The sequence below is a fragment of the Camelus ferus genome, chromosome 7 (genome assembly GCF_009834535.1).
Source record: "Camelus ferus isolate YT-003-E chromosome 7, BCGSAC_Cfer_1.0, whole genome shotgun sequence".
NCBI lineage: Eukaryota > Metazoa > Chordata > Mammalia > Artiodactyla > Camelidae > Camelus > Camelus ferus.
Window position 1 is genome coordinate 37,176,691 of NC_045702.1, and position 26,134 is coordinate 37,202,824.

Genomic DNA, 26,134 nt, shown 5'->3' on the forward strand with positions numbered 1-26,134 from the left:
TTTCACTTTCACTTTTAGGTCTGTCATCCATCTTGGATTAATTATTTGTGTATTATGTGAAGAAAGGGTCAAAGTTCATTGTCTTTCCATTTGGGTACCTAAGTCTAGTACCCAATCTGTTTTTTTTTTTTTTTAATCTTGTATTTTATACATTTTTGTAAGGCCCCTCAAACATTTTTGGAACAAGCAGTAGTTGGATTCTGCCTAAAGGCCAGAGGATGCTCTCGAATCCCCTTGCAGTGCTGTGATAGCTAATATTCTCCCAACATCATCACATTAAAATATAATTCCCCTCCCTCCCAATAAAAGGTGCTCCATGTTCCCTTTAGCCTTGGCCTTGTTATTCACTCTGCTGTCTCTGCAGGAGTGGTGAAAGGCCACTATCACTCATCCACCCATGGTGTTTAGCTTGTTCCTACCGGGTCTTGCAGAGATGAGGCAGGAAGTTGCTTAGGAGGATTGTCTTTTGGGTATGGAGTGGTCTCAGTGGGTTTGTACAGGCCTCCAGAGCTCATTTTCAGCACTTTGAAAGGGCATTTGTGCTACAGAACTTTTTAAGTTTACAGACTCTGATGTGATCTAAAGACTGAGCAAAGCTGTGCTTTGGTTCTTTCGGTAAATTTGATTCTGGTTTCTCGCTTCTCGTGGGTGCCTGTTGCCAAGACAAACCTTTTCTTTGTCCCCTTCTAAATTGTTTTTCCTACTTCTCCCCACTTTGCTAAGCAAAGAGACTCAGACCTTGTATGTAGGTATGCATATATGTATGATGCATTCATATATTTGTAAAAGTTTTTTTTTCTGGTTATAAAATAATGTAAGCTAATTGTTGACAACTTTGATAATATAAAAACTGTACAAAGAAGAAAAATACCAATCAGCTATAACCTAAACCCAGAGCTTAGCCAAGGTGACATTTCTGGTCAACTTTGATTTTGAATATCTGTTCTGCCCCTTACCAGTTTGGCACCTCTTTGACTCTCCCCTCCCCTCTGGGAAATGGGGAGAATCTCCTTCATGGACAAATTGTAAAAGTGAAAGATGATGTATGTAAAATCTTCGGCAAATAATAGATCCTTAATAAAAATGAGTTCAGTGAATGATGCTACGGAGTGGGTGGAGGGAAAAAAATCTCACTTCCTTTTTTTCTCCTATTTTAAGTTCTGTGATTAAATTCCTTTAAAGCAGGCAAAATTAGGGGGATAGAACAAATAACAGTGGTTTCTAGAAGCTCAGTGTGAGGGAAGGGTTGATTATAAAGGGGCAAGAAAGAATTTTGAGATGATGAAACTGTTCTCTATCTTGATTGTGATGGGAACTACACAACTCTATATGATGTTTAAAAGTCATATAACTATACACTACGAGGGTGAATTTTACTGTTTATAAATTATACCTCAATAATCCTGACTTTAACAAATATTCCTTTAAAACAAAGTCCTAAATTTCTCCATGGATTTAAATTGGTCCTTCCAGCTCCTTTTCCTTCCAGTTTCTCTCTTTTCTAGACACTTGAGGCTTGTTACCTTCCTGATGGTGTTCTGAATGCTTGTTTAGCTCTCCTGTTAATTGTCATACTGGATTCTTTGTTCCCTGTCTCTCCGCTTCGCTGCATATTTTATCTCCCTCTTTTGAATTGACACTCTGTTGAGCTAGCCTCAGCTGTGCTCTACAAACAAAATGTATGGTTGTTCCACTTGCTTTTTTTTGTGACAGAAGAGGTCTAATCAGGGCAACTAATTAATTATAGTGAGCAGGATCAGAGAAAAGCAGATCCTGAGTCCTTGTGTCAATGGTTAAACAGACATCCTTTAAAATCTTCTAGATCACTCCTTCTATTATGAACAAAGGACTTGGAACAATTTTTATGCTGACATGTAAGTAGAACACAAGCTCACAGTGGAGCTTGTTATAGTGACTTGTTGACGCTCCCTTAAAACTGATGCAACTACTTGAGGTATATGCTGGTTATATATCCTGAAATTCCCAGGACAGTCTGGATTTCAAATATTCTATGCAAAGTTCTAAGACCCTCATATTGTGTAGACCAGGAAATGTGTCTGATTTTGTTTCATGAAATATAGTTGCTGGACTCATAGACTGAATTGATTAATTCTTTATTTTTCCCTCCTGTGACAATTTACTGAGCACCTATTACTGAGCGTCAGGCTTCTAGTAGGCTCTGGAGAAACAGACAAATAAAGTTATTCTTCAGAATCTAATGTTGTTTAGTCTGGGGAATAGACAAATGAATTCAGTTTCTCCAGAAAACAAATGCATATAGGAAAAGGCCAGAGAAAATGCAATTCATGTACAATATAATTTATAGAGAAAACTTTTGAACTTTAGTATATATGTATATAATTTAACTGCATAAGAAATATAGACTTGTTTTCCAACACTAGTATTAGGAAGATTTCATGAGGGAGCTATCTAATAAAAATGTAGTATTTATGTTGTGTATAATATTGCATATATTTATATTTAAAAAACTTTTTTTATTGAGTTATAGTCAGTTTACAATGTGTATCAATTTCTGGTGTACTATTTGTATATTTTTTGATAGGAGAGATTGTACTCTATTCCTGGTACTTTTGCTAGTATAACTTTTGGTTATAAATCTTCTTCCAAATAGCTTGACTATCTTGCAATTCCTTCCAGTAACTGCTGGTATGTCCTGAGTTCTGCCCAATGCCAGGTAATTTGCACATTTTCTTTTTTTTTAAATTCTCCTCCAACTCAGTGAAGTAGGCATTGTTGTCCCATTTTATAGACTAGGTGGAGAGTGGGTTTTAGAGAGGGTGAGTGACTTGTCCAGTGCCACCAGCTGACTGGAGGTGAAGGGAAAATCTAACCTGCACTTGCCTGGCTGAAGGCAGTGTGCTCTTCTCCAGGCCACACAGTCCTTTATTGTTGGGGTGCTTTTAACTGAGGATCAGGCATGCATTTATTTAAATCTCCACTGCCACCAGAAAGGAAAGTGAGAAAGGGGGAAGTAATTAGGATGCAGCTACTGCCAAAGCATCCCTTATAATCCAATATTCTCACTGCAGCCAGAGCCATCTGTTTCAGTGCCAACTGGGCCATGTTTCTCCATCCTCAGAATCTTCCCTTTTATTTATTCATTTGAGGGTTTTTTTTTAAAATGTATTTTTCATTGAAGTAACATTGGTTTATAATATACAAGCTTCACGTGTACATTATTTTTCTACTTCTGTATAAACTAATACATGCTCACCAGCAAAAGTTTAGTTTCCATCTCTCACATTTGAATGATCCCCTTCACTCATCTCACCCTCCCCTGCTCCTCCCCTCTGGTAACCACAGCTCTGTTCTCTGTATCTACCCATTTGTTTCTGTTTGGTTTGATTTATTCCCATCTGAGTTAGATGAACATGGTTCGATCCGTTCCTACCTTTCCAGCCACGTGTAGCCATACTCTCCTCTGCCCTCCCCTGCTGGCCCCAGCTATGGTTGGCCTCTTTTTGTCTTTTTCTTCCTCCACATGCTCAGTCCTCTGTCCTGTCCCTGCGCCTTTCCTCCCTTAAGCTCTTCCACCTCCTCACCCAATGGTTAACTCTGCCTCTAGGTCTCAGGGCACACAACGGCCCCTTCAGAATGCCTGCCCTACCGCCCCAACCCTCCCTGTGCATGCCCGGTATCCACCTGCCCCGCCCCTTCATGGAGGCAGTCGTCGGGTGGTCATTGACAGAGAGATGCAACCTGATTCTGTGAAAATGCCCCTCCAGAAGAGAGTTCTAGACGGGCAGGAACGCTGCTGCTTTTGCTCATCATTACCCTGGCCCTTAGCGCTGTGTGCGCAGAGTAGGCACCCAAAAAGAACTGCTGAAAGAAGGAATCTTTCCATCTTCCTGCCACCTCCCCTGGATTAGGATCCCTGTGCTACACTCTCAGTAGGACCCTAAACTTTCCCTCTCTAGTCCTGCTGACTCTATTTGTCTCTTCCCCTGAGGCCCCATACAGCAGGTTGTTTACTGTCCTCACCATTGTGAGTGGAGCACAGCGCCCACACAGAGGATGCCCTCAATCAATTTTTGTTGAATGAGTGAGCCTAGGGGCTTACTGACAAAAAGGGAGTGATTCAGAAGTCTGAGTGTAAAAAGGCTACAAAAAGTGGCTCATTATCTACTAATTCAAATTTGTATTAATTTAGTAAATCATCTAGTAGTGTTATTAGCAACTCCCAAGCTGAATGAAACATCACGGGTACCAACAATGCTGAAGGAAACCCTTCACACTGGTCCACGCCCCTTCCTGTGACTAGCTCTGGCCAGTGGAGGTAAATTACTCCTGCTCCAGGCAGAGGCAGATTTTCCATGAGCAGCTTAAGCATCAGGAGTGTCACTTGTAGCTCAACTTCCAGGGCCCTGGGGGTCCTAGCAATGTGTACATGGGGTCATATGTTTTTGTAAAATTGCCAAAAGTAAAATATTTTAAACCACAGTTAAAGGCCCTGACTCTCTCTACTCTGACTTCCCTTCTATCACCTTGTCAGGGGGACGAGAGTCGGCCATGGGCATCCTGGGGCTCTGGCTAAGGGGAAGGTGAATTGGGGACACACTGAGTGGGGCTTTAGTGGGAGACAGCCATGCGGTTTTCAGACACTTCTAAGTATGGCTATTAGTCCCATTGTCAGAATGGCTTCTGAGAATACACTTATTGCCCACTGTGACAGTCACCTGGCATTGTGACACCAAGTTGGTGGCTAGTGTCAGTGAGGTTCCTTCTGAGAATCGCTCGCTTTGGTGCTGGCGGCAGTGAGGTTATCGGTGGTAGTTTCTTATAATCCTCATACTTCCTGATTTCCTGAAAGTGGCCTTTTGACCTTTGCTCTCCTGGTCTATTCAGTGGTGGTGTCAGCCTCTAATTCCTTGCTTTATCAGCCTTTCAGGCAATACTTAAAACACCCAGAACTCCTCTTTTCCAGACTGAAGCAGGCAATAGAAGTTCTGCCTGTGGCATCGACAACACCTTCATGGCAGAGCCGTCTTTTTGGGCACCTTAAATGCCTGTCACCCATCCCTGCTCCCTTTTCATGTGCCCTGTAGAACCTACAGGCCAATAGGTACACTACTCTCTCCCCAAGACTCAAAACAACCCCCTGCTCCCCAAATTGTGTCCTGGAAAAACAGACTGACATTCATGAGAGTAAGAAAAGGCAGACAGTAGAGTGAGCAGGAGGCAGAGGGAGAAGACAAGGGGAAGAAAACCGAGAGCAGGATGACTGAAAAAAGATGATGCTGATGACAGCAGTAGATGGACTGGCGCTGAGAAAGATGCAGAAAAGAGAACAAAGCTGAGCTCTTCCCTCACCAAATATGCATGTGTGGAGTCAGGCCACAATAAAGGCAGCTCCATCCAGAGTTAGCTGGGCTGAGGCATCCGGGTCAGGAGGGAGCATGCTCAGCTCTCACCTGGATGACTGCAGGAGTTTCCTAACCAGTTTCCCAGCTTCCACCCCTGCCCTCCTAAGTCCTTCTTAACTCAGCAGCCCAACATCCTATTCAAGTAGGAGTCAGCCCACACCACTCCTCTGCTCTCACACTCTGACCCCATTTCCCTCCTCTGTCCCCACCCTCAGTCGGTTCCAGCCAGACTCACTGTTCCTCAAACACGCTAGACCTGCTCCTGCCTCAGGGCCTCTGCGCAGGCTGTTCCCTCGCCTGGAAGGCTGTCCCCTGAATGTCCACCTGCCGCTTTCCTGCATCCACCAACTCCCTGTCACTCAGGCTCTCCTGGTCACTTCATCTAAAATGGCAACCTCCCCAATGCTCTTGAGCCCCTGTCCTTTCTAACACAATCTATAATCTATTTAGTTTTGTTGTCTACCTTCTCCCACTAGAATGCAAGCTCTAGGGCAGGGATTTTGGCTTGTTCACTGCTGAATCTCCCTCTCCAGCACAGTGCCTGGCACAGAGTAGGAGCGTGTTAAACATCTGCTGCAAGGATGACCTCATGAGGTAGGTGCTACCATTTGGGACATTTTACAGAAGATAAAGCTTGGGCTCACCGGTGTGAAGTGTGCCCAAGATCACACGGGGAAGTGAAGGAGCGAGTGTTGAACACGTCTGTTTCAAAAGCCTGTGCTCGTAAACACCTCACAGGCTTCCTCTGGCTACGAGCCGCTGAGCTGATCATTTCTGACATCAGCCTTCCTTTCTGGTTAACCAGACCACCGGGCCTGCCGATGGCCTTCCTGTCGCAAGGTGAGAATTTACTGACAGAAAGGGATCAAGAGCTAAATCATAACGTATGTGCTATCTGAGGAAGTGAAAGAACGGCTTTACATCCACTGGGTTGAGAATAGGGATGTGAACTCATTGAGGCCAACCTCACCTGGGGAATCTCAGAGTGGAAAGGGCTGCCTCCCTGTGCGGGATCACCTGCAGGCAGGCACCAGCAAAGCAGGGGCGCCAAAGTAATGAGAAAAACCTTTTATGGTAATAGGTGGCTATTTGATATTTTCAAGAACATATAAAAGGTGTTACTGTAGGAAAGGTCAGAACTTTGCTGGACTTCCTTACAGGCGTGTGACTGATGGCATGGCTTGGATATTCAATTGCATGTGGGAAGCAGCATCAATTTTTCAGTGCACAGAGTCAGCCTGGCCCTGCTGATCCTGGTTGATGGAGCCTAGTTTCAGCTGCCAATCACTTTCAAACACAGTATATGTATGTATGTGATTTCCATTATGTAGTGAGAGGTAAATGAGGCAAGAATAGTTGCCGTGTAAATCCTGGAGGAATAACAGTGGTGTTTCACGGAAGGTTGGCTCAGTGCTGTTATTTTAAAGTTTGAGTTAGAGGTCTGAAGAGCTCCTATTCTTCCTTCTACACCTTCTCAGATGTCACCTTTGGGAACCCTTCTCTGTCTACCTCCCTGAGCTCCCCTCCCCCAGCAATTATTCACTTCCTCTCCTGTGCTACAGGAATTATTATATTTATCACATTGCCTCATAATCCTTTGTATTCACTTCTGATCCCCTTCGAGGCTTAGAACTCCTGGAAGTACATGGCTTGTTCACTACTGCATCTTGTTCATCTTTGTATCTAGCACAGGGGCTGGAACAGACTGAAGGTTCCAAAATTTTGCCAAAGGCAATTAAAACCAGACTTTGGAGGCTAGAGGAGTTTCTAAGGAAAAGATCTCTGGTGAATTCCTTCATAAGACACATCAGGTGCCTCGCACTGTTCACAAAGCAGGTCATACTAGAGCAATTGCTTCCAGAGCCGCTTGTTATGCGTCAGAACTTCTCTGCTGGGCTGCTCAGTGACTCATGGAAGGAAGAGGAGGCATGGGTGCTAAACTGCCCCCCAACACCTCCTCCATCATGCCCAAAAAAACCCAAAATGACAAAAAATAGATTTGTGGTCCTTTGGGCTGCCGGACCCATCACTTCACTTCTCTGCTTTTCGGTTCCTTATTCTGTAGCAGTTATGAGTTGAGATGGGAGACCCAAGTTCCCTCCAGGCTCTGACATCTCAGTCTTTGAGCCCACTCGTGGGTAGTAAAAATCAGCCTGTAATCCTGTCCTCTTCCCACCCTCTGCAGAGCAGGTCAGGCCTGGTTACCTCGGGATGAGACCCACACCCATACCAGTCCTTCAAGCTGCCTTTTTGTGACGGGCCTTTCCTTTAGCTGGAAGAGCATTTTTGCTGTAACACATCTGTCTTCTGCTGCCTACCCCTGTGCTCCACTGCTGTATCCTAGATTTTGTGGATCAAGCCTGCTCTCCATGGCTATTTTATCCAGGTTTCATCCCTATAAAAATGATGTGATAAATTTAGAACACTGCACATACCATGATGCTATTCATGTACTTTATTTTAAGCTGTGTATGCCGGTCTTTTGTCTGTTTGCTCTCAGTTCTATTCTCTATCATCCTCAGTGCTGGGGTTTGCATCCCCGGGAGCTACTTTTCCTGGGTTCCCTTTCAGACCTTGCCAAAGAGAGCCAGTGATGGAACACTGGAAAATGAGAGGAAGGGAGAAGCCATGTTGTTTCCCCCTTCCCTCTGATTCAGATGGCGCCTGGCCGCATCTCATCCATACTTCCAAAGCCCACTGTGCAACCCTTTCTTCATGGCTCCAGATTTAGCCTCAAAATGCCACCACGGTTCCAGATTCTCCCAGATGGCCCCAGCACCAGGGCCGCAGTAACACAGCCTTCTCCCTTGGCCCCCTAGCTCCAGGGTTGATAGTGGCCCCCTGCTGTTCCCTGGCCACTCAATGCTTACATCACCTGTGTTAAATTCCCTCTGCAATATCTAGCATGGCACCTGCACAGTATTTTGGACTCTGACGAAAATACTCTGAATGTATGTGCCCCTCATACATATGTATGAAATATGAATACCTATATGAATACATGTGTATGAAAATACACATACTTATGAAGGTACATATAGTATGAAAACACACAGAAGATCTGGAAGTTGACACAGGAAACCATTACCAGCGGTTTTATGCATGGGAAGACGAATGGGACTGGGTTGATATGGGACTGTGAAGGGGAATGGTAGCTTTTTAAAAATAGCTTTATCATGGCATAATTTACATATATAAGGCCAAAACTTTAATATGTATGTTATTTAGATTGTTTTTTACAATGAGCATGTATTCATATACTGCTTATCTAATATTGAAAAATAAATAATCAAAAATACGAATAGCAGGAGTGGGAGGAATGAGGCAAAACACCAAGTGCTTCAGCTGAAGCCTTAAGCCACTTAGGGAAGCTCTGTAGATGACACTAACATTCATTCATGCAACAGATATTTTTCATTTACTGTGTGCCAGGCACTGAGGGTCCATCAGTAAACGACATGGTCACAATCCCTGCTCATATTAACTGCAGCAATTACACAATTATGTCACTACTCATTAATTGTGAAGAAGCAAACAGGGCAGTGAAAATTCTAACCTAGTCAGGGAAGGCTTCTCTGAGGAAGTGACTGTCCAGCTAAGAGCTGAAGAATGAACTGATAAAGCTTAGTTGCTGGAGAGAAATAGACAGTATGATATGGTCAAGCTCAGTGCTTCCCTGGCTCCTGTTCTCAGGGAAGCTGCTCTAACAATAGGGTTTGATGGGAGGTGTTTCTCATCGGAACCCACAGTGGGATGCCATGCAACGGGAAGTGTGCAGAGGTTCCATGGGAGTGGTCCTCTAGTAAAGTAGCCATGCCTCCCAAAGAGCTGGGACTCATGGTCTGCATACCAGGTGGTTTTCACCCGGAGGAGAGGAAGCCAACACCATGTGTCCTGTGGTAGGTGACAAGGCTGGTTTGGAAGAAGCCAAGGATACCCTGAGTCAGCAGTGCTACCAAAGGTACCCATGTCAACCCCCTCATCCTTTAATGGGAACAACTGACATTTTCTCAGTCTTAAGTAGAGTGGCATGCAAATGCCCAAGACAAGGTCTCAGTCCATCTTCCATCCATATTTCTACTAAGTTCTTGAAATGAAATGCTGGAATTTCTGGTAAAAAGCTATCCATGAGGCAAGTTTCATCTTTCTAAGTTCTGTAGTTTTCTCTTTGGCTTAACCTAATCCATATAAGTATATATATATATATATATATATATATATATATATATATTTTTTTTTTTTTTTTTTTTGCCCCCTGTGTCTCACTCTTTCCAATTCATAGACATTTTGGCAATGGCTATAATCTCCTTGTTTTACTGTAGGTCACCAAACTCATGTTAGTGGAAGCCACCAATTATTCTGTGAAACTAGATTACTTATAAAGTAGCCCATTAACTGCAATTACAGTTTAGTTACAGCTTGTCCAGGTCTCCCAGACTAGGTAAAATCATTAATCAGGTTACGTTTCCTTTTGATGTCCAAATTACAAAGGTGACAACATGATCTTAGCTTGACCTCGGTGTCCTGCAGCTATTTCTGGGTGTCTCCAACAGGATGTGTCATTTGTGCTTGCAAACCAGCTGCCGTAACCACACAGGTCCTCCTGGTCCTTTCGCTCCTGCTCTGGCTCCTCCAGGTCTGCTTCCTGCGGGGCCACTTGGAAAGCATCAGTGCTGTCACTGCCCATCATGAAAAGCAGCCCTGATGATGCCAAGTCCACAGTCTCTCCCAGTGCTGTCAAGCCAGCCAGCCTCTGAGTTGGCAGAGCAGAGTGCGATTTCACAGGCAGACAGGGAAAATGGCCTCTTCCCTCCAGCTCTGTGCTCCGCTTTGTCATCTGGGATCTGAATCAATGGTGCTTTGGACTGAGAATCATAAAGGTTTCTTGTGAACTGTTTTCTCAATTCCTGGCCTTCATCTATCTAACCCCAGGGGCTTAAAACCAAGTTCAAAGAGCTAGGTGGGTAGAGGGTCTGTACCATTCCTCAAACTTCCATGATTCTTAGCTGTCCCAGCAGCTACACTTGGGTCTGCTCTCCAAGTCACAAAACAAAGTTCCCAAGCATATTAACAGAAGTAAACAGATGCTATAGTGTCTATGGGGGGTGGTAATTGTGCTGATGGGTATCAATACTAACAAGTCTAAAATTAGGCTCAGCTGGCCAAAATCTATTTTATGTAGTGCTTAATAGTTTTAATTCACTCTAATAACTGAAATAACTAGTTTTAAATAGATCCTGAAGACAAATATTCCATATCCCAATGTCTTCTCAAAACTGAACATGCACACATTTATGTCAAAAAAAAAAAAATCACAAGAACTACACAGGTGAGAACCTGTTCGTCATGGAAACCAAGCAAGAGCTCCTCCCCAGTTCTCATGTGAGGCTGGGGTGTGTAGCTGTGGTTTGAGAGCAAGGCCTGTGGTCTAGCAGTGCTTTTGCCTGTGTGAGGCCCTGTTTCACCTCAAGTTGGAGGCTTCCACTGTTTCCTGGTGAAGCTAGTAATACTGAGAATGGTCTTGGTGGGACATTGACCTCTTAAGACATTTATTATTCTTTCATTTAACACTTGCTGCGTCCCCTCCTGCTAGGGGCTTTGGAGAATTTTTTAAGAAGTATACAACATTCTCTTTAGAAGTTTGCAATTTAAAAGAAGTTGGTTTTTTGAGGACACTGTGCTAAGTGAAATAATTCAGACAAAGACAAATACTGTCTGATCTCACTTATGTGTAGAATCAAAAACAAACAAACAAACAAACAAACAAACCCCCGAAACAAACTCATGGAAACAAAGTAGATCAGTGGTTGCCAGGGATAGAGAGTGGAGGGGAAATGGAAGAAGGTGATCAAAGGTACAAACCCCCAGTGACAAGATAAATCCATTCTAGGGATATAACGTACAGCATGGTGACTATACTTAACAACATTGAACTGCGTATTTGAAAGTTGCTAACAGAGTAAATCTTAAAAGTTCTCACCACATACACACACACACAATTGTAACTATGTGGGGTGATGGATATGTTAACTAACCTTGTGGTAATCATTCTCTAATACATACATATATCAAATCATTGTGCTGTACACTTTAAACTTATACAATGTTATATACCAATTGCATCTCAATGAAGTGGGGGGGAAAGTGACTTTTTAGTGAGCCAGGCACTATTTAATTTATCCTTATGGATTCCCTCACTCAACCCTCATGTAAGGTAAAAACGACTATTAGCTTCATTTTACAAAAGAGGAAAGTGAAACTTAAGAGAAAATTGAGTGACTTGTTCAAGGACGCAGCAGAGTCGGGATTCAGACCTGGATAGCCAGATTCTAGACTCTTCGCTCTTATCAAATGCATTGTGTCTCTCCCCTGCCAACTTCCATTAACAATCCTAGGACTGTTACCAATCAGGTAATCAGATGCCCTTCAGTACATATTTGATTTGAACATAGCAAAGCCTGTAAGTTGGTGTAAGATAGTCTGTAAGAATTGTCAGAGTAGTCTCACAGAATTACCATGCTACAGTTTTCTGTGTAGAAATTTGGATTGAAAAGCTTTAAATTCTTAAAAAGTAACAGAGTCTTTAAAACATGGTCACTGATTATATTTATAACCATTAGGGTATAAATATAGGCACAGAGGAAGTTTTCACTACATGTTTCACTAAGATGTACAAGCATTTTAAGAACTAGGTTGTAGTAACTACATGTTATTTCTCTAAATTTGATAATATAGAAATCTATGTAGAATAAAATAATATTAGTGAGTGGTTGTTTCCCTTCACGGAAGCTTTTTTAAAAAGGCATAGCAAAGCTCTGGTCACTGTAGGACAGGTTTAAAGTTCTCAGTGTTGGGGTTGCGGGATGTTGATGATGCTGACAAGTTGCTAAGCGATGAGAGACAGCACAGCATAGTAGTTAAGAGCACGATGCTGGAGTTCAGATCCCAGTGTTGCCATTTACTACCTCTGTGACCTTGGGCAAATTACTAAACCTGTCTGGACCTACTTCCTAATCCAGAGAATGGGGAGAGCATTATCTACTGTTATGGACTGAATGTTTGTATTCCCCTCAAATTCTCATGTTGAAGTCCTAACCCCTAGTGTGGTTGTATTTAGACATGGGGTCTCTAAGGAACTAATTAGGGTTAAATGAAGTCCCGAGGGTAGGGCCCTGATTGGATAGGATTAGTGTCTTCTAAAAAGACCCACTAGAAAGCTTGCTCACTTTCCCTCTCTGCACAAGCCCAGAAGAAAGGCCATGTGAGCACAGAGCAAGAAGGTGGCCATCTGCCACCCAAGGGCAGAGGTGTTACAAGACACCAACTCTGCTGCTGGCACCATGACATTTGAACTTCCAGTCTCTAGAACTGTGAGAAAATAAATGTCTGTCGTTTAAGCCACCAGTCTACGGTATTTTGTTATGGCAGCCGAAGCAGATTAAGACACCTACCTTGTAAGATTGTTGAAGAATTATGAGATGATACACTTGAAGAGCTTCACACAGTGCCTGGCATGTGGCAAGTCCTACATGAGGGTTAACTGGCATTGCTGGCCTCAGATCAGTGGCCTTGGGTTTTGAGAACTGGTGATGTTGTACACAAATGTGGCATACATAGTTGTACATGGGCACATTGGGCTCTGAAAAACATATATGATGAATAAATTTTAAATTAATTAAGGGGGAAGACATTTACATCTAAAGTGAACTCAGACAGGCAAAAGTCAACATGCCAGCCTAGGTTAGGGCCAACATCTCACGCCTTCCTCCACTTCTCCTCAAAAGTTTACATTCATGTTAGTTTAAAAAGGCTTCTCGCACCTCTCCCTCCCCAATAAAACCTCAAACCAACAATAAGTAAGTTGTTATGGGTCTCTGGGGAAAAAGAAAACGGAACAGGAAATGTCTGGATAGATAAAGGAAGCCTGTAAAACACTGATGATGGTTGTAATTTTAGCAATTCCGATAGGAATAGCATCAAATCAAACTCTAATTTTAAAATAATAGAGTCTGGAATGCTTAAATGTTGGTCTTTAAATATATATATTTTTCCTTTTAATGTACTAAATTCATGCATATTTTGATGCTGTAGTCTTCAGATAATTATTATGAAAGTCAGCTTAGGAGAGAAGAATCATTTTCTATGAAGGGTTAGAGAACCTTGTCAAAAAGAAACAATTGTTTTCAATAAACATTAAAATATATTTTCAGTTCCAAAGTATCACTTTTACAGGGGAGGAGAAAGAAGAGTTGGGGAAGCAGGAGAAAAAGAGGGAGCGACAAACAGAAATAGAGAGGAAGGGAAAGGGAGAAAAGAGATGGAAAAAGAAGAGAAAAGAGGGGAAGGAGGAAATAGAAGGAAAGGAATGAAAAGGATTGTAAAAATTCTGTTTCTGTAGGCTTTGAGGGGTCCACTTGTAAAGTTCTTTGGTGGGGGGAGGGGAAGAGGAACAACATTCTTTTCCATCCTTTTGAAATTTAGATGCGCTCATTAATCAGCTCACACAATTTCCAATGCCCAGACCCTGGGAAGAACAACATTTGGCCTGTGGACACCAGGCTCGCCAGGCTTGGAGATGTAGCACTCAGGTCTAATTTTAGCAGTGAGATTTAGACCAGTGAATAAGTCTCACTCCCAGCCCCTCCCCCCACCCCCACGCCAGTGCATGGGGAAGAAGACCTTCCCTGGCTGGGAAGTTCCATCTTGCCCACCACTTCCTGCCCTGGGACTGCAGTTCTGTGAGCTGCGGTCTCCATGGGGCTTAGGTCCTGATAGAGGACCACATGGAGAGGAGTATGACAGACACAGATAATGAGAAAGATATCTTCAACTTCCTTTCTTCCTTCTTGAAGCTATGGTCCAGCAAGAATATACCCTTCTAGGTTTTTATAATTTGGGTAGAGAAGGAAATTTTTACTTAATTAAATCAATATTTACATGTACAGAGTAACAGGCATTGGGGATACAGATAGGCATTGGGAAAGATATCAGAATCCCGACCTCCCTAGGTTAACACTGCAGTAGGGGAGGCAGTAAAAGTCCCTCCGCTGCATCATGTTTTGTACCCCACCACCCTCACCAAGTATGTTTACATCTTCTAATACACACCGACTCCTGTTCCCCTCTTGGACTCTCCATCTCCTGGCACCAACTCCAGAAAGCAAAAGACTTTCCTTGTCCCTGGTCTGGTCTTCAAGTCCCTAAAACCCTTCCTCTAGTACCAAAGAGTTTTATCTTATACAACAATCAAGCAAGGAATCGATGACAAGTACTGCACTGGGTGCTGTGCTTGTAGGTCAGACATTTGGGTAAGTGAAAGAAAAAAACCTTTGATGATCAGGGTTTCTGCTATAGCCGAACCCACGCCCTCCTCCTCTTTCTGAGTTTTCTAGGCCTGCGAAGGAAGCCGGACCCACAGTCCTCCATGGTGTGGAATCAGGAACTGGCCGTAAAAACGTATTCCTTCCAGTTGTTCTGTGTGTTCTGGTACTTACTCCACCTTCATCACCTTCTGAGCTTGCCTCAAAACTCTCTGGGAGACTCCATGGCTGCACTATTGAAAGAAATACCTGGGAACCTTCTAGGCCATCTCTTATCCCACATTACTGTGGCTCCTTGGTAATGGATTGCCTATCCCTCCCCTCATTTGTCCTTGGCTCTTACTCACTGGTGGAGGACTGATTTTTTTCAGATATATCCATCCTCCAACCCCAGGGACTCCATCCAAGGATAATAGCAATCACATCCCTCTGGCCAGTGATCCATCTAGGGAAGTGCTTGTGAATTGATCCCAGTCAATAAAAATAAATGGGAAAAGTGAGTGACTACAAAGATCTGCAAATGCTTCCTTGCTCTTAAAAAGAGACTTATGAAAAGAAATAATGTCTGCATCTGCATGTGGAACATGGCATGATAGCAGTGGTCATGCAACTGTGACAAGCTAGCCTGAGGACCAAAATATCATGCTGCAGATGGCAGGGAAAGAATGTGGGCCCTTGATGATGATGCTAAGCTGGTGAATCAACTGACTGTAGGTCTACCCTACTCAAGACTCCTCATGATATAATACACCATATTTTCATTATTGCTAAAGTCAGGTGGGTCAGCATTTTCTGCTACTTATACCTGAAGGCTTCCTGATAGACCTGCCTATGTCCATTAATATGGATGACAAAGAATCACAGGTAGGTTTTTATTAGACCATTCTGGGACTTCAAGAGGAAAATGACAGAATAAGAAAGCCATGCTGTGTATTTATTTATTCTTAATGAAACTGTTTAAGATAATTACAGATTCACATGCAGTTGGAAGAAATCATAGAGGGAGATCCTGTGTGCCCTTCAACCAGTTTCCCCCGCTGTAATGGGGGAAAAAAGCTATAGTACAATATAACAACCAGGAAATTTACGTTGATACAATCCACCAATCTTATTCAGATCTTACTAGTTCTACATGTGTTTGTTTGTGTATATGCATATTTTGTTCTATGCAGTTTTATCACATGTAGGTTTGTGTACTGACCACCATAGTCAAGCTACAGAACCGTCGAGAATTATTTTTAAAGGAAACTTCTAAACTCTTTTTCCCCTTCATCACCTTTTGCAGTGCTTTTCAAACTGTGCTCCTTGGAACCCTTGGAATTCCACCCCTCCACCTCACTTCAATCAGAGCAGGTCCATGTATATATATTTTATATTTTCGGCTTCATAATAAGCCTTCATCTGTAGAATAAGTTCCTAGCTTAAACACACAAAAAAGAATGGAACTGATAATCCTTCTGTAGTAAATACACCTTTGATATTCAAATAATGCTACTTGAATAGAGCTTTACATTTTCTCAAGGTACTTTTCAGTCCATTATCTCCCTGAAGTCTTAAAACAGCTCTGGTTAAGTGACTAAACAAATGAACAAATGAAACAAACATCTATACAAACAGATTACACAAACAAACTAGTTGAGGGAGGTTTAACATAGACATGTCACTGGAGCAACCTCCGCACTCCTCAGGAAGCGCTGCAGACAACCTGAAGCATCTCTCACTCCCTCCCTTGGCCAGAGACCCCATCAGAAGTGAAAATTAAATCCTTCCTGTCGAAGGACAGGATTCGTTCTGGAACAGGTGACCTCAGCATTGTTCTGAGTGGCATTACAGAAGCTGGGAAGCACTGTACTAGATGGATCCTTTTGTGTTTGTCACCTGTCTTGCCACAGGGTTTGTGATGAATTCCATGAACTCTCACAGGCTTTACTGGAGAGGTTTACAAAGCAAGAATGAACAAGCAAAGAGAAGAGATGGGCCAAGGGTCTCTGCTGGACACACCGTGAGTGGACATACCAGGGAAGAGAACCTGCCCCCTTGCTGCTACCCTTTTTACAGAGCAAGAGTGAGAACCACCTAGTCAGGTGGGAGATCATCAGACTTCTTGGGTATCACCCAACTGGGGTTAGACAGCTCTTTACAGGAGTTACCTGGCAAAGCCAACTGTCTAGCACCTGAGGACCTTAGATTCCAAAGAAGGGAGAAACTGGTCCTCCGAGAAGTTTGGGTGCAAGTCCTCCCGCGTGGAGAAGGAGAAAAGCCCGGGTCTTGGTTGGCTTATTGTCCAGAAAATGCAGAATGAGCCACCTACGTCAGTTTCTGACAGTCCTGATTGTGGCGGTCTTTTTCATCTTTCTATCTCCAGCACTTGGCACAGAGCCTGGTAGATGAAAGGTACACGAGCAATACCTGATGATTTAATAAATAAATGTGTTTTTGCGCCAATTGAAAGCAACTGATTTTATTCTTGCTGATGAAAGGAGAGGAAGACTAATAGTATATACATTGTTGCCTGTACTTCTTGAGTCTGGAACACGCTCTGCTGCACGCTCTGCCTCTGTTTCAGTAAAACGTCTTTGAAGAATTTACAACTCTATGAGAAGTTTCCCTGGCTTAAGTAAGATCTACTTTTACTGAATTTCTACCAGTTCCTTGCAGCTCTGGCAACCAGGGCAGTGTCTGGGATCTGAACACTCAGTAAAGGAAGTCTCTGCAGGCGGCAGCAGCTCCGGAATTTCCCACAGCCACTCCTCTAATGATCTTCTAAAATCTTTAGTACTGTTTTGAATTAGATGCAGAGTATAATAGGAAGTTAGCCATTGTTTGCAAATTTTTTTATGAAAACAGTTTGAAAAATTATAACCCTTAAACAATTTTTGTTAGGACAGAGTTTTCTAATCTCTTCCTCATCGAAAACCGCTTTTAATATAATTTCCCTCACAGAATCCTTGTTTTGAAAGAATCTGTTTAGAAGCAAACATATTTCTTAAATAATAATGAATTTATCTTCCCAAGAGGAAACCAAGGAATCAAGTTTTTTTTTTCCCTAACTGAAAGTCATCTTCGAGGCTTGATTTTGAGTAAACAATTACTTCAAGCTTCCTGAAAAACTGAAAATAGCTAAAGAAATTCTCCCCTCCCCCCTTAGATGGAGGTTATTATTCTCCTAAACTGCTAGGTTTCTAGGTTTGAAACCAGGTTCCAGAGGGCACGAGGCAGATAGCACCCATTTAACAAAAGCCTGTGACTTCCCCTAGGTCTTTTGCTCCCACTTCAGCCTCCTTGCTGATAGTGAGTGCTCTACTGTGGCAGTTACTCCTGCCTAAGCTTCGCCCTGTCTAGGTGTCCTGCTGAGTGATGAGATTTTTGTCTGCCAAGCAAGCCTGTTAACAAGCCATCACTGGATGGTCAACAAGCAAGCTGGCCTATACGGCGCCTCTCAGCTAAGGAGCCGTCCTCTGCAATGTGGAATAAGTCACTTGTCTCCCTTGAACCTTTCCACCATAGTTTTGTGTGATTTGTGTTATGAAGCTCTTACTTCAGGATAGGGGAAAAAATTCTCAAGCAAGAGCATAATACAGTAGTAAGTAACACTATTTTCTAAAAGAAAAAAAGAGAATGCTTACTTCCTCCACAAATTGCCATAGCACTTTTTTGGGGGAAAGATGAGAATAAACAGGAGCCTGGAAATCTGACCTTGGCTGGTGTAAGAACAGAGAGAATCTGGTACTTCTTAATTTCCCATTCAGGTTCTCAGTGTTCCAGGAAGCAATGTGCTCAAGTGTCTTTCCTCCATTTAGTTATCCCGAATGCCCAGCTTCAGTGGCCGGGCACTGCTGCCAAGGATCCTGCTGGCACATTCAGCTGCCATTCAAGGAAACAGCCCCTCACACCGCCTCGCACTTGGAAGTCTGTCTTACAGCATAAAACAGGTGGAAGGACATCCTGACTTTAGAGTTCTACTGGCATGTCTTGCTACTTCTATTGCCCAATGCCAAGAATGACAAAAATCTTTTGTGTATGTTTGGGGGTGGGAAAGACCAGATATTACTGTGAATAGCAGTTAACTTGCTGTTTGAACAAGATTCCCAGGGCAGCTGTTGTAACTCAGGCAGCAATAACTCTTAACATTTGGCTCTGTTGCTGGGATGGATTGATAGAAACTTTGGACAAACTGTTTAAAAAATTATGCTCCCATGATACTGTTGAATATATCACAGATCAACTTAAAGACCAAACATTTGCTAGTATCATAATAAGGAAGTATCATGAGTATATTAATCAACTAGGGCTGTATTTACATTTCCATTTCCCTTCTAATTATCTTCTGCTTTCAGTGAAGGTATTAGAATCTGTTGGCAAAAATTTGAACTGACACAAGATTTGCAATCTATAGCTACAATTGAGACAGGATTACCTTTTTTATAAGCTGATAATCTCATTTACCCTAACAAGTTAGTCAACTTCACAATGGAATTATAAATTCTCACTTGTGAATTTGCCAATTATTTGTTCTTAGCCAAAGACTTGAACCTATGTTTAATTTTCAGTCTTAATATATAGATAAACAACCTTTTTATGTTTTGTATAAAGAAAAAGATTATATTAGTATTCAAATAGTAGCTATTTGCACTAAATTAAATTTCCATTTTAGTGGAAGATAAAAATGTGACTAGTTGAAATAAATTATTCCTGGAAAATGAATTCACAACATAAAGTTATATAAATCTCAACACTATTAGTTAAATCTCCTCAAGATTTCCTAGACCTTATTAATGTGTATCAGTTTTTCAAAAAAACCCGTTGCGTGGTTTCGCTTTCATCCTTTCCTTTCCATTGAACATACCCAGATCAATAATAAAGGGCGCAATTGCCCCCATTTCAGAATGGGTATAGCATGGGCATTATTGATACAGTTAATGATCTTGTATTACCAGCAAAGCATACAATTAAAAGTGACCTTGGCTTAAGTTGACTTATTTTAATGTGGTTATTTGATCACAGCTGGAAAGCTGGACACACGGTAGAGCCATCTGGCCTGCCCTGTCTCTGTTCATCCCGACCACTCACTGCTTTGGCTCACCTACTGTGTCTCTTCTATTCTCTCATAATTGCCTCAGCCTCCTTGAGTAAAAGCCCACATGGTCTCAGCTATGGCCCTGGCCAACCTGGTCTGTCCTGCCCAGCAGCTGCCACTCACCTGTGCCAGCCTCTCTGTCATTCCTGGTGCCTAATCAGGCCCAGCAGCCTCTGCCAGTTTTGCCGTCTACTTCTAACCTATGCCTCACAACTCCTGCGTCGTCGTCTTCTGCCATCAACACTCCAACACTCTTGCTTTCTGCCTCTTGTGGCAGCAGTCGGCTTGGCTGCTCGCGCTCGCACGCACCCACATGCTGGTAAAACCAAACCACAAGGTAAACTTGGCCCTACCACACCGACTTGGATCTTTCCTCTGACCATTTGGATCTGTCACCAGCACGTGATCTTCCCGGGAGTTCCATCTTGGTTTTCTACTTTTTCTTTGAGAATTCTTTCCCCATTGCCACCCCAGGGGGAGCACCCTCCTCTTTCCTGCTCTAGAAACGTAACAGCCTCCTGCTCCATGGTTTCTTCTCATCACCACCTCTGAGCTCTGCCAGCTCAGCAGGTCCCCAGGCTTAGCCCAGATCTACTTGGATGCTCTTGTTACCACCTGCTTATCTACCCTCCACAACTGCAGCGCTCTTAGACAGGCTGACAGCGCTGCCTCTGTTCACCTGCCTCGGGTTCAAGGCAAAATACATCTATAAACCAGAGCAGATGCAACTAAATGTAAGTGGGAAAAGTGAAACTTAATGTGAGGAAAGAGTTATGAGAAAGGAGGTGGGATGAGAGAATCTGAGCGGACTTACTAGTAGGAATAAGTAAGAATGAATAGGAAAGAAATGAAATACCTCGGTGGTAGGGAATGTGGGAACAAGATGAGTATTAGGAGAGCTGTACTTGACCATGGGATCCTATCTACTCAGACCCCTGACATTTGGCTAATCATATGCCTTACAGAGTTAATGAGCATAGTTTAACAACCCATCCTATTTAATGAATAAATGTCCTAGAAGAATTACTGAGAATAAAATTAAGGAAAGAAGTTCCCTAATTCCTTAAATATAACTTATGAAGCTTATGGGATAAGGCTGTTATATTGAACAGTAAAGGAAGTCTATAGCTTTAAGGTGAGTTTTTCACATAATTTTACCATATCCCCAAGAGATGATATAATTGGTGAGTATGAGTGAAAAAATCTTGAGAAATAATGGACTAAAAGGTTACATGATGAAGATGGTTTTCCACAAAAGCAGATGATTTTTTTTTCTGAAAAAAGGCAAAATAGGGCAATTTCCCATAGCAATAAATTAGGGGAAAATAGGCTGCTGAAAGGCAAATCATCATCATAATCCATTATTCATGTAAATTTATATAGTTTAAGCAGAGTATTGGTGAAAAAGTTATTAGATACTTGGGCAATCATCAACATTTATTTTGACAGCTTCAGCACCTATGTTGTTTCTATTCTTGATCACTTTTAAGTTTACTTTACGGTAAATGATGGTTTAAAAGAATTTTCTATTGTCTCTTTTGAACTGTGGACAGGAGTTTGTAGGGGTGGCAGGATAAGGGAGGCAGAAGGGGCAGCATCTTTGTGTTACTATAAAGCTTCCAATGTTACAAGGAGGATTATATTTTTGATTATATTCATCTATTTTCCAGACTGACAGTTATTTATATCTGCAATTAGGAATTCAAAAATCCTCTAAAATGACTGACTTTATTTTTCTGATAAAAAATTGAGGGAGGATTCTGCCACTTGCAGCTTTAATTAAATAGTCCTATCCTTGTATTTGAAGGTCCCAGGAATACTCACTGAAACTGCCAGATAATCTGAAGGTGATTCTAATACCATATGCTCACATATGTAGTCCTTATAATTTGTCTAGAGTCCCTACAGTGTGCTCCTGAATCTGCATGATGAAATGGGTCATAAAAGTGGATCCTATTTCCCCATAAAAGCAATGTCATAATTGGGGCAGGAGCTATCACCAAGGACTCAGAAGTAAATAGATTATAGATGTGAACAAAATGTGCAATGAAGGCAAAATTATAGCTATATACTAACTTAAATAGTTAAATATATTCTGTGTTCTTAGAAAAATGAGTATTCTTATATTGTGCACTTTTCTTATCAAAGTATTATAATAAAATTTATTTAACATAGAAAATGAAATACTACTGAAGCATATGACTTAAATTTTAAGCCTTTATCATTTTTAAATACTCCATAGATCATTGAAAATTAGCCAAAAGGCTCTGGTCCAACTGATTCATTTTACAGGCAAGAAAAATGAGAGGCCAGAGAAGTTAAATAGTCAGGACTGGACTGTAAGACTACTAACTCCTAGAACAAGACCTCTCCACCTCATCTGGCAGCCAAACAGCTCAGTGGTGTGTTTACTGGTCTTCATAACACAGAAAAGAACTGTTGGGAAATTACTTGAATAACTCAGGTCATCTTTAAAAACTATATGAGAAAGCTTGAAAATATACCATTAAAAAAAATCAGTTCCTCCATGGTAAACAGATTAAAATCATGGCTATGTTTCAAAAAAACTGTCTGTAATTCTTCATTCTTTCCATTAGACAGTAAACTTCTGTATGGAAAAACTGCCCCATGAATTAAGCAAAAGCAGAGAAAACTGAGCTATAGATCTAAATTAAAACAAAGATAGTGAATGTAGCAAAATGGATAATTCTTAAGGATTTTATCTTTTATTATTTTTAAGGGTTTTCTTGTTGGGGGGTGGTAATTAGGTTTACTTATTTATTTAATGGAGGCACTGGGAATTGAACCCAGGACCTTGTGCATGCTAGGCATGCACTCTACTCCTGAGCTATATCCTCCACCCCAATAACTCTTCAAAACACAATGTTAAGTTAAAAAAAAAAAAAAAAAGCAAATTGTAGAAGGCTATATACAGTATGGTGCTATTTTTATGAAAGGTTAAAACATTCATTTATATATATTTCATTTAGGAATATATATATATATATATATATATATATATATATATATATATATATATACATACACACACATATATATATGTTGTCAAAATATAAAAACATACATGGGATGATAAACACCAAATTCACGGTTGTGGTTACTTATAGGGAAGGATGATGGGGAGTAGGGTTGGGAGACATGATACAAGGGATTTCATTTGCATCTGAAATGTTTTAATTGTTTAGAAAAAAAACTCTAGGTAAAGAGATCAGGCAAATAAAGGGAAGTGTTGAAATTTGACTTGGCTGAGTAATGGATACCTGGAAGTTCATTATATGATTCTTTAGAGTTTTCTATATTTGGGAAACATCTCATTATTAAAAGAAAAACAAAAAAATGATGGACTCAAGTTTCAGCAAGAGGGGATTGCATATTTGCACAAATACATTAGACATTTAGGAATATTTAAATAAAGTTTTATCTAAGTCTTAGATGAAGACTATTACAAATTTAGCCCCATTCAAGACTTATGTAACTCAGTATAAACTGGTATTCCATGGGGTCTAGCCACTGCAAAGTCTGATTCAAAAAAAACCCAAAAGTCCAATCCCAGAAGACTTGGGAGATAATGAAACCTTTGGGGTAGAAGCGGCTGCTGCCATTTAGCTCCCACATTCTAGAAATATTCTTGGTTTTGACAGGAGAGATAGTACAATTGATGTATATGTTAGTCAGAAAAGGGCTTTGACCCTGACCAGGCTTGTAGAGTTTTGTGTGGATTTATCTTCTTCTGATAGGACCATAGATGAGATTCACCCTTTCTCCCTGACTGGCAATCAGATTCTCTACTTCTCTCTCTTTATACACAGAACTCTGTGAATTCCATTATATTAATTCCCAAACCTCGGATCCAAGATCCTACCTCACTTCTTCCACATCCATTTGACTTTATTTTAAAATTATGTATTCTCTAACTCATGAATGTATTTTTTCCTGATAAGATGAACTTGATATTTAAATTCTACTTTCTCAGAGTTCTGTCCTCTACACTGAGTTCTGTTTTTAGTTACTCTATTTATAGTTTAGAATCAAAAACAGGTTCTCTCTCTAATTTCACTGTTGTTTGAATTCAAATGCTTTTCATCTGATTCTACCATTCATTAGTTTCCTCAAGGACATAAGTAAATTAGTTATACAGCTAATCTATTAAAAAACAGCGATTACTAGCTCAAGTATTTAATTGTATTTACATCTACGAGCCCCTCAAACTTTGAACCATGTATTTTAGATTTCTAGAACTTCTTTCCTCTGATGGAGTGATTCAGGACTAAAGTAGAATTTTTAAAACAATGACTGTCATTCAGAAATTAAACACTCAACCTAGCAAATGAAAAGGGATAGCAAAAATGAAAAAGATAAAAATAGGAAGAAGAGATTGCAAAAGCAACTAAGAACACAGAAGAAAGTGATAGGTTTGGGGTAGAAAAATAGACTAAAAGAAAGCAGGATGAAGAAAAAGTTGATCATAAGTGCACAAAGTGCAAATGTAATGGCATCTAGAAATATACATTCAGTCAAATTTACACTGTGATCAGTCTCAAGATGTAGATCTGTGGCCCCAGGGAGACTTAGCCGTAGAGATTAACTATCCAGAGGCCAATTCTACATCTTTACGGGTTATTTTTGTCTTTTTCTTCTGTTCACCAGCCCTTACCAAAACACAAAGGCATCTCTCAGAGGTAGGCACTACCAGCAATGCAGCTTTCTACTTTCCAAAAGGAGAACATATAATATTCCCGTCTAGTGGTAATTTCTTGTTTTCCCTCAAGTTATTTTATTATAAGACTCTGAACATGATTCCTATCAAAATAGACAAGATATCACAAATAACGAATTTTTGGTTCTAATTAAAAAATTGGAATAGGAAATGATGAGATGTTAAGGAAAAAAAATACAGCTTTCCCCTCCTCTCCATGGCAAGTCAAATGCCCAGTTATCAAAAAACACAAGAAAATATTGCATACATGAGCAGAACTGTTGCTAAATAAAATGTCCAGAATGTAAATGCTGCATCAGTTCCCAATTAAGCATTCTGTAAATAAAGCCTTGCTCTTCATCTCTTGTTTTCATTGGAAACTTTCATCATCAGAGATAGTGAATGGAGTGAAATGGTGGAGCCACCCAGGGGCCAATGTGGTTAACTGCAGCGATAGTGCATTTCATGCTGCATTTCATGTTTCCTGTTTTACAAATGAGTATATTTCCTCTCGAAAATATGAAACTAAGTACGTCTCAGAAGAAACTTAACAGTTAATAGTAAAGATGAAGTTCATAACTTGAATATTACTCCTAAATTAGGCCTTTGTTTAAAAGATTGAAGAATCTGTGAGCAAGCAACTTTTAAAAATAGAAAAGTATCATCCAGTCCTGCCTGAATTAGTTTTTTTCATTGTAGTTTTTAAAAACATCGAAGTAGGTTTCTTTTTTTCAGTACCAACTTTGATTTCAGAAGAGATTCTTTATAGAGATTAAAACTTAAAACATGAAATTACCTTAAAACTTGAAAATGTCTGCCTCCAGCCTAATTGTCAATAAAGAAAATACATTAATATTTCAAAATATAAGGGCTTATGAAGGTAACTGGTTGTCCTTGTAAAATGTATATTTTATTTAAAAAATTAAAAAGGTCAAACTGAGAATAATGTCAAAAAGGCTTTCTGCTGATTCAAAGGATAAGTGAGGTTTTTTAAAAATTAAAAATAACCTTTTTTTTCTAATCAAAATAGTAAAACAAATTCATTTAGAAAATATAGATAAGCGAAAAGAAATAAAACCTTTACCACAATTCCACTATTAATATTTTGGTTTATATATGTCCAGAGATTGTTCTTTATATATGGATTATGTAATGTTTAAGTAAAAAGGGATTTTACTGAACATAGTTTTTACAATCTGCTTTTCACCTTGTGTCATAAACAACTACTATCTCAGTACATATTTATCTATATATCATTTTTAAAAAAGCTGTATATTATTCCAATGTATGGCTATGTTATGCATTATTTAACCAAATCCTTACTAACAGATTATTAGTTCTCATTTTTTACTATTACATACAATTATCTAGAATCATTCCTATATCCTTTTTAAATTTGAGAACTATCTAAAGCGAATAATCCAGTAGATATTTTTACAACAGCTTTACAATTGTGAAATATAGCATAACATAGAGAAAAGTATATTCAACTTACATATATACTTTAACAGTTATAAACAACAGTGTATCCACCACCATCCAAGTCCAGAAACAGAACATTACTGGCCCCCAGAATACATCCCTATTGCTTCCCAGTTACAGTCCTCTTTAAAGATTTTGACATGCATTATCAAAT

At 40.6% G+C, this 26,134-nt stretch overlaps 2 long non-coding RNA genes across 9 annotated transcripts in view; one reads left to right on the forward strand and one right to left on the reverse strand.

The window, feature by feature from the left end:
- Positions 1-26,134, reverse strand: part of LOC106730516 — a 73,561-nt gene that overhangs the window by 31,832 nt on the left and 15,595 nt on the right. For 7 of the 8 annotated variants that reach the window (XR_004321406.1, XR_004321404.1, XR_004321408.1 and 4 more), the window contains exon 3: positions 12,836-13,023. The exons of the other annotated variant lie outside the window; for it this stretch is intronic. This is a non-coding gene — a long non-coding RNA (uncharacterized LOC106730516). The remainder of the gene's footprint in view (positions 1-12,835; positions 13,024-26,134) is intronic. 8 annotated transcript variants of the gene reach the window in all.
- On the forward strand, positions 1,146-17,444 carry LOC116664892. Its single transcript, XR_004321409.1, has 3 exons — positions 1,146-1,874; positions 2,633-2,695; positions 15,990-17,444. It is a non-coding gene; the product is annotated as an uncharacterized LOC116664892 (long non-coding RNA).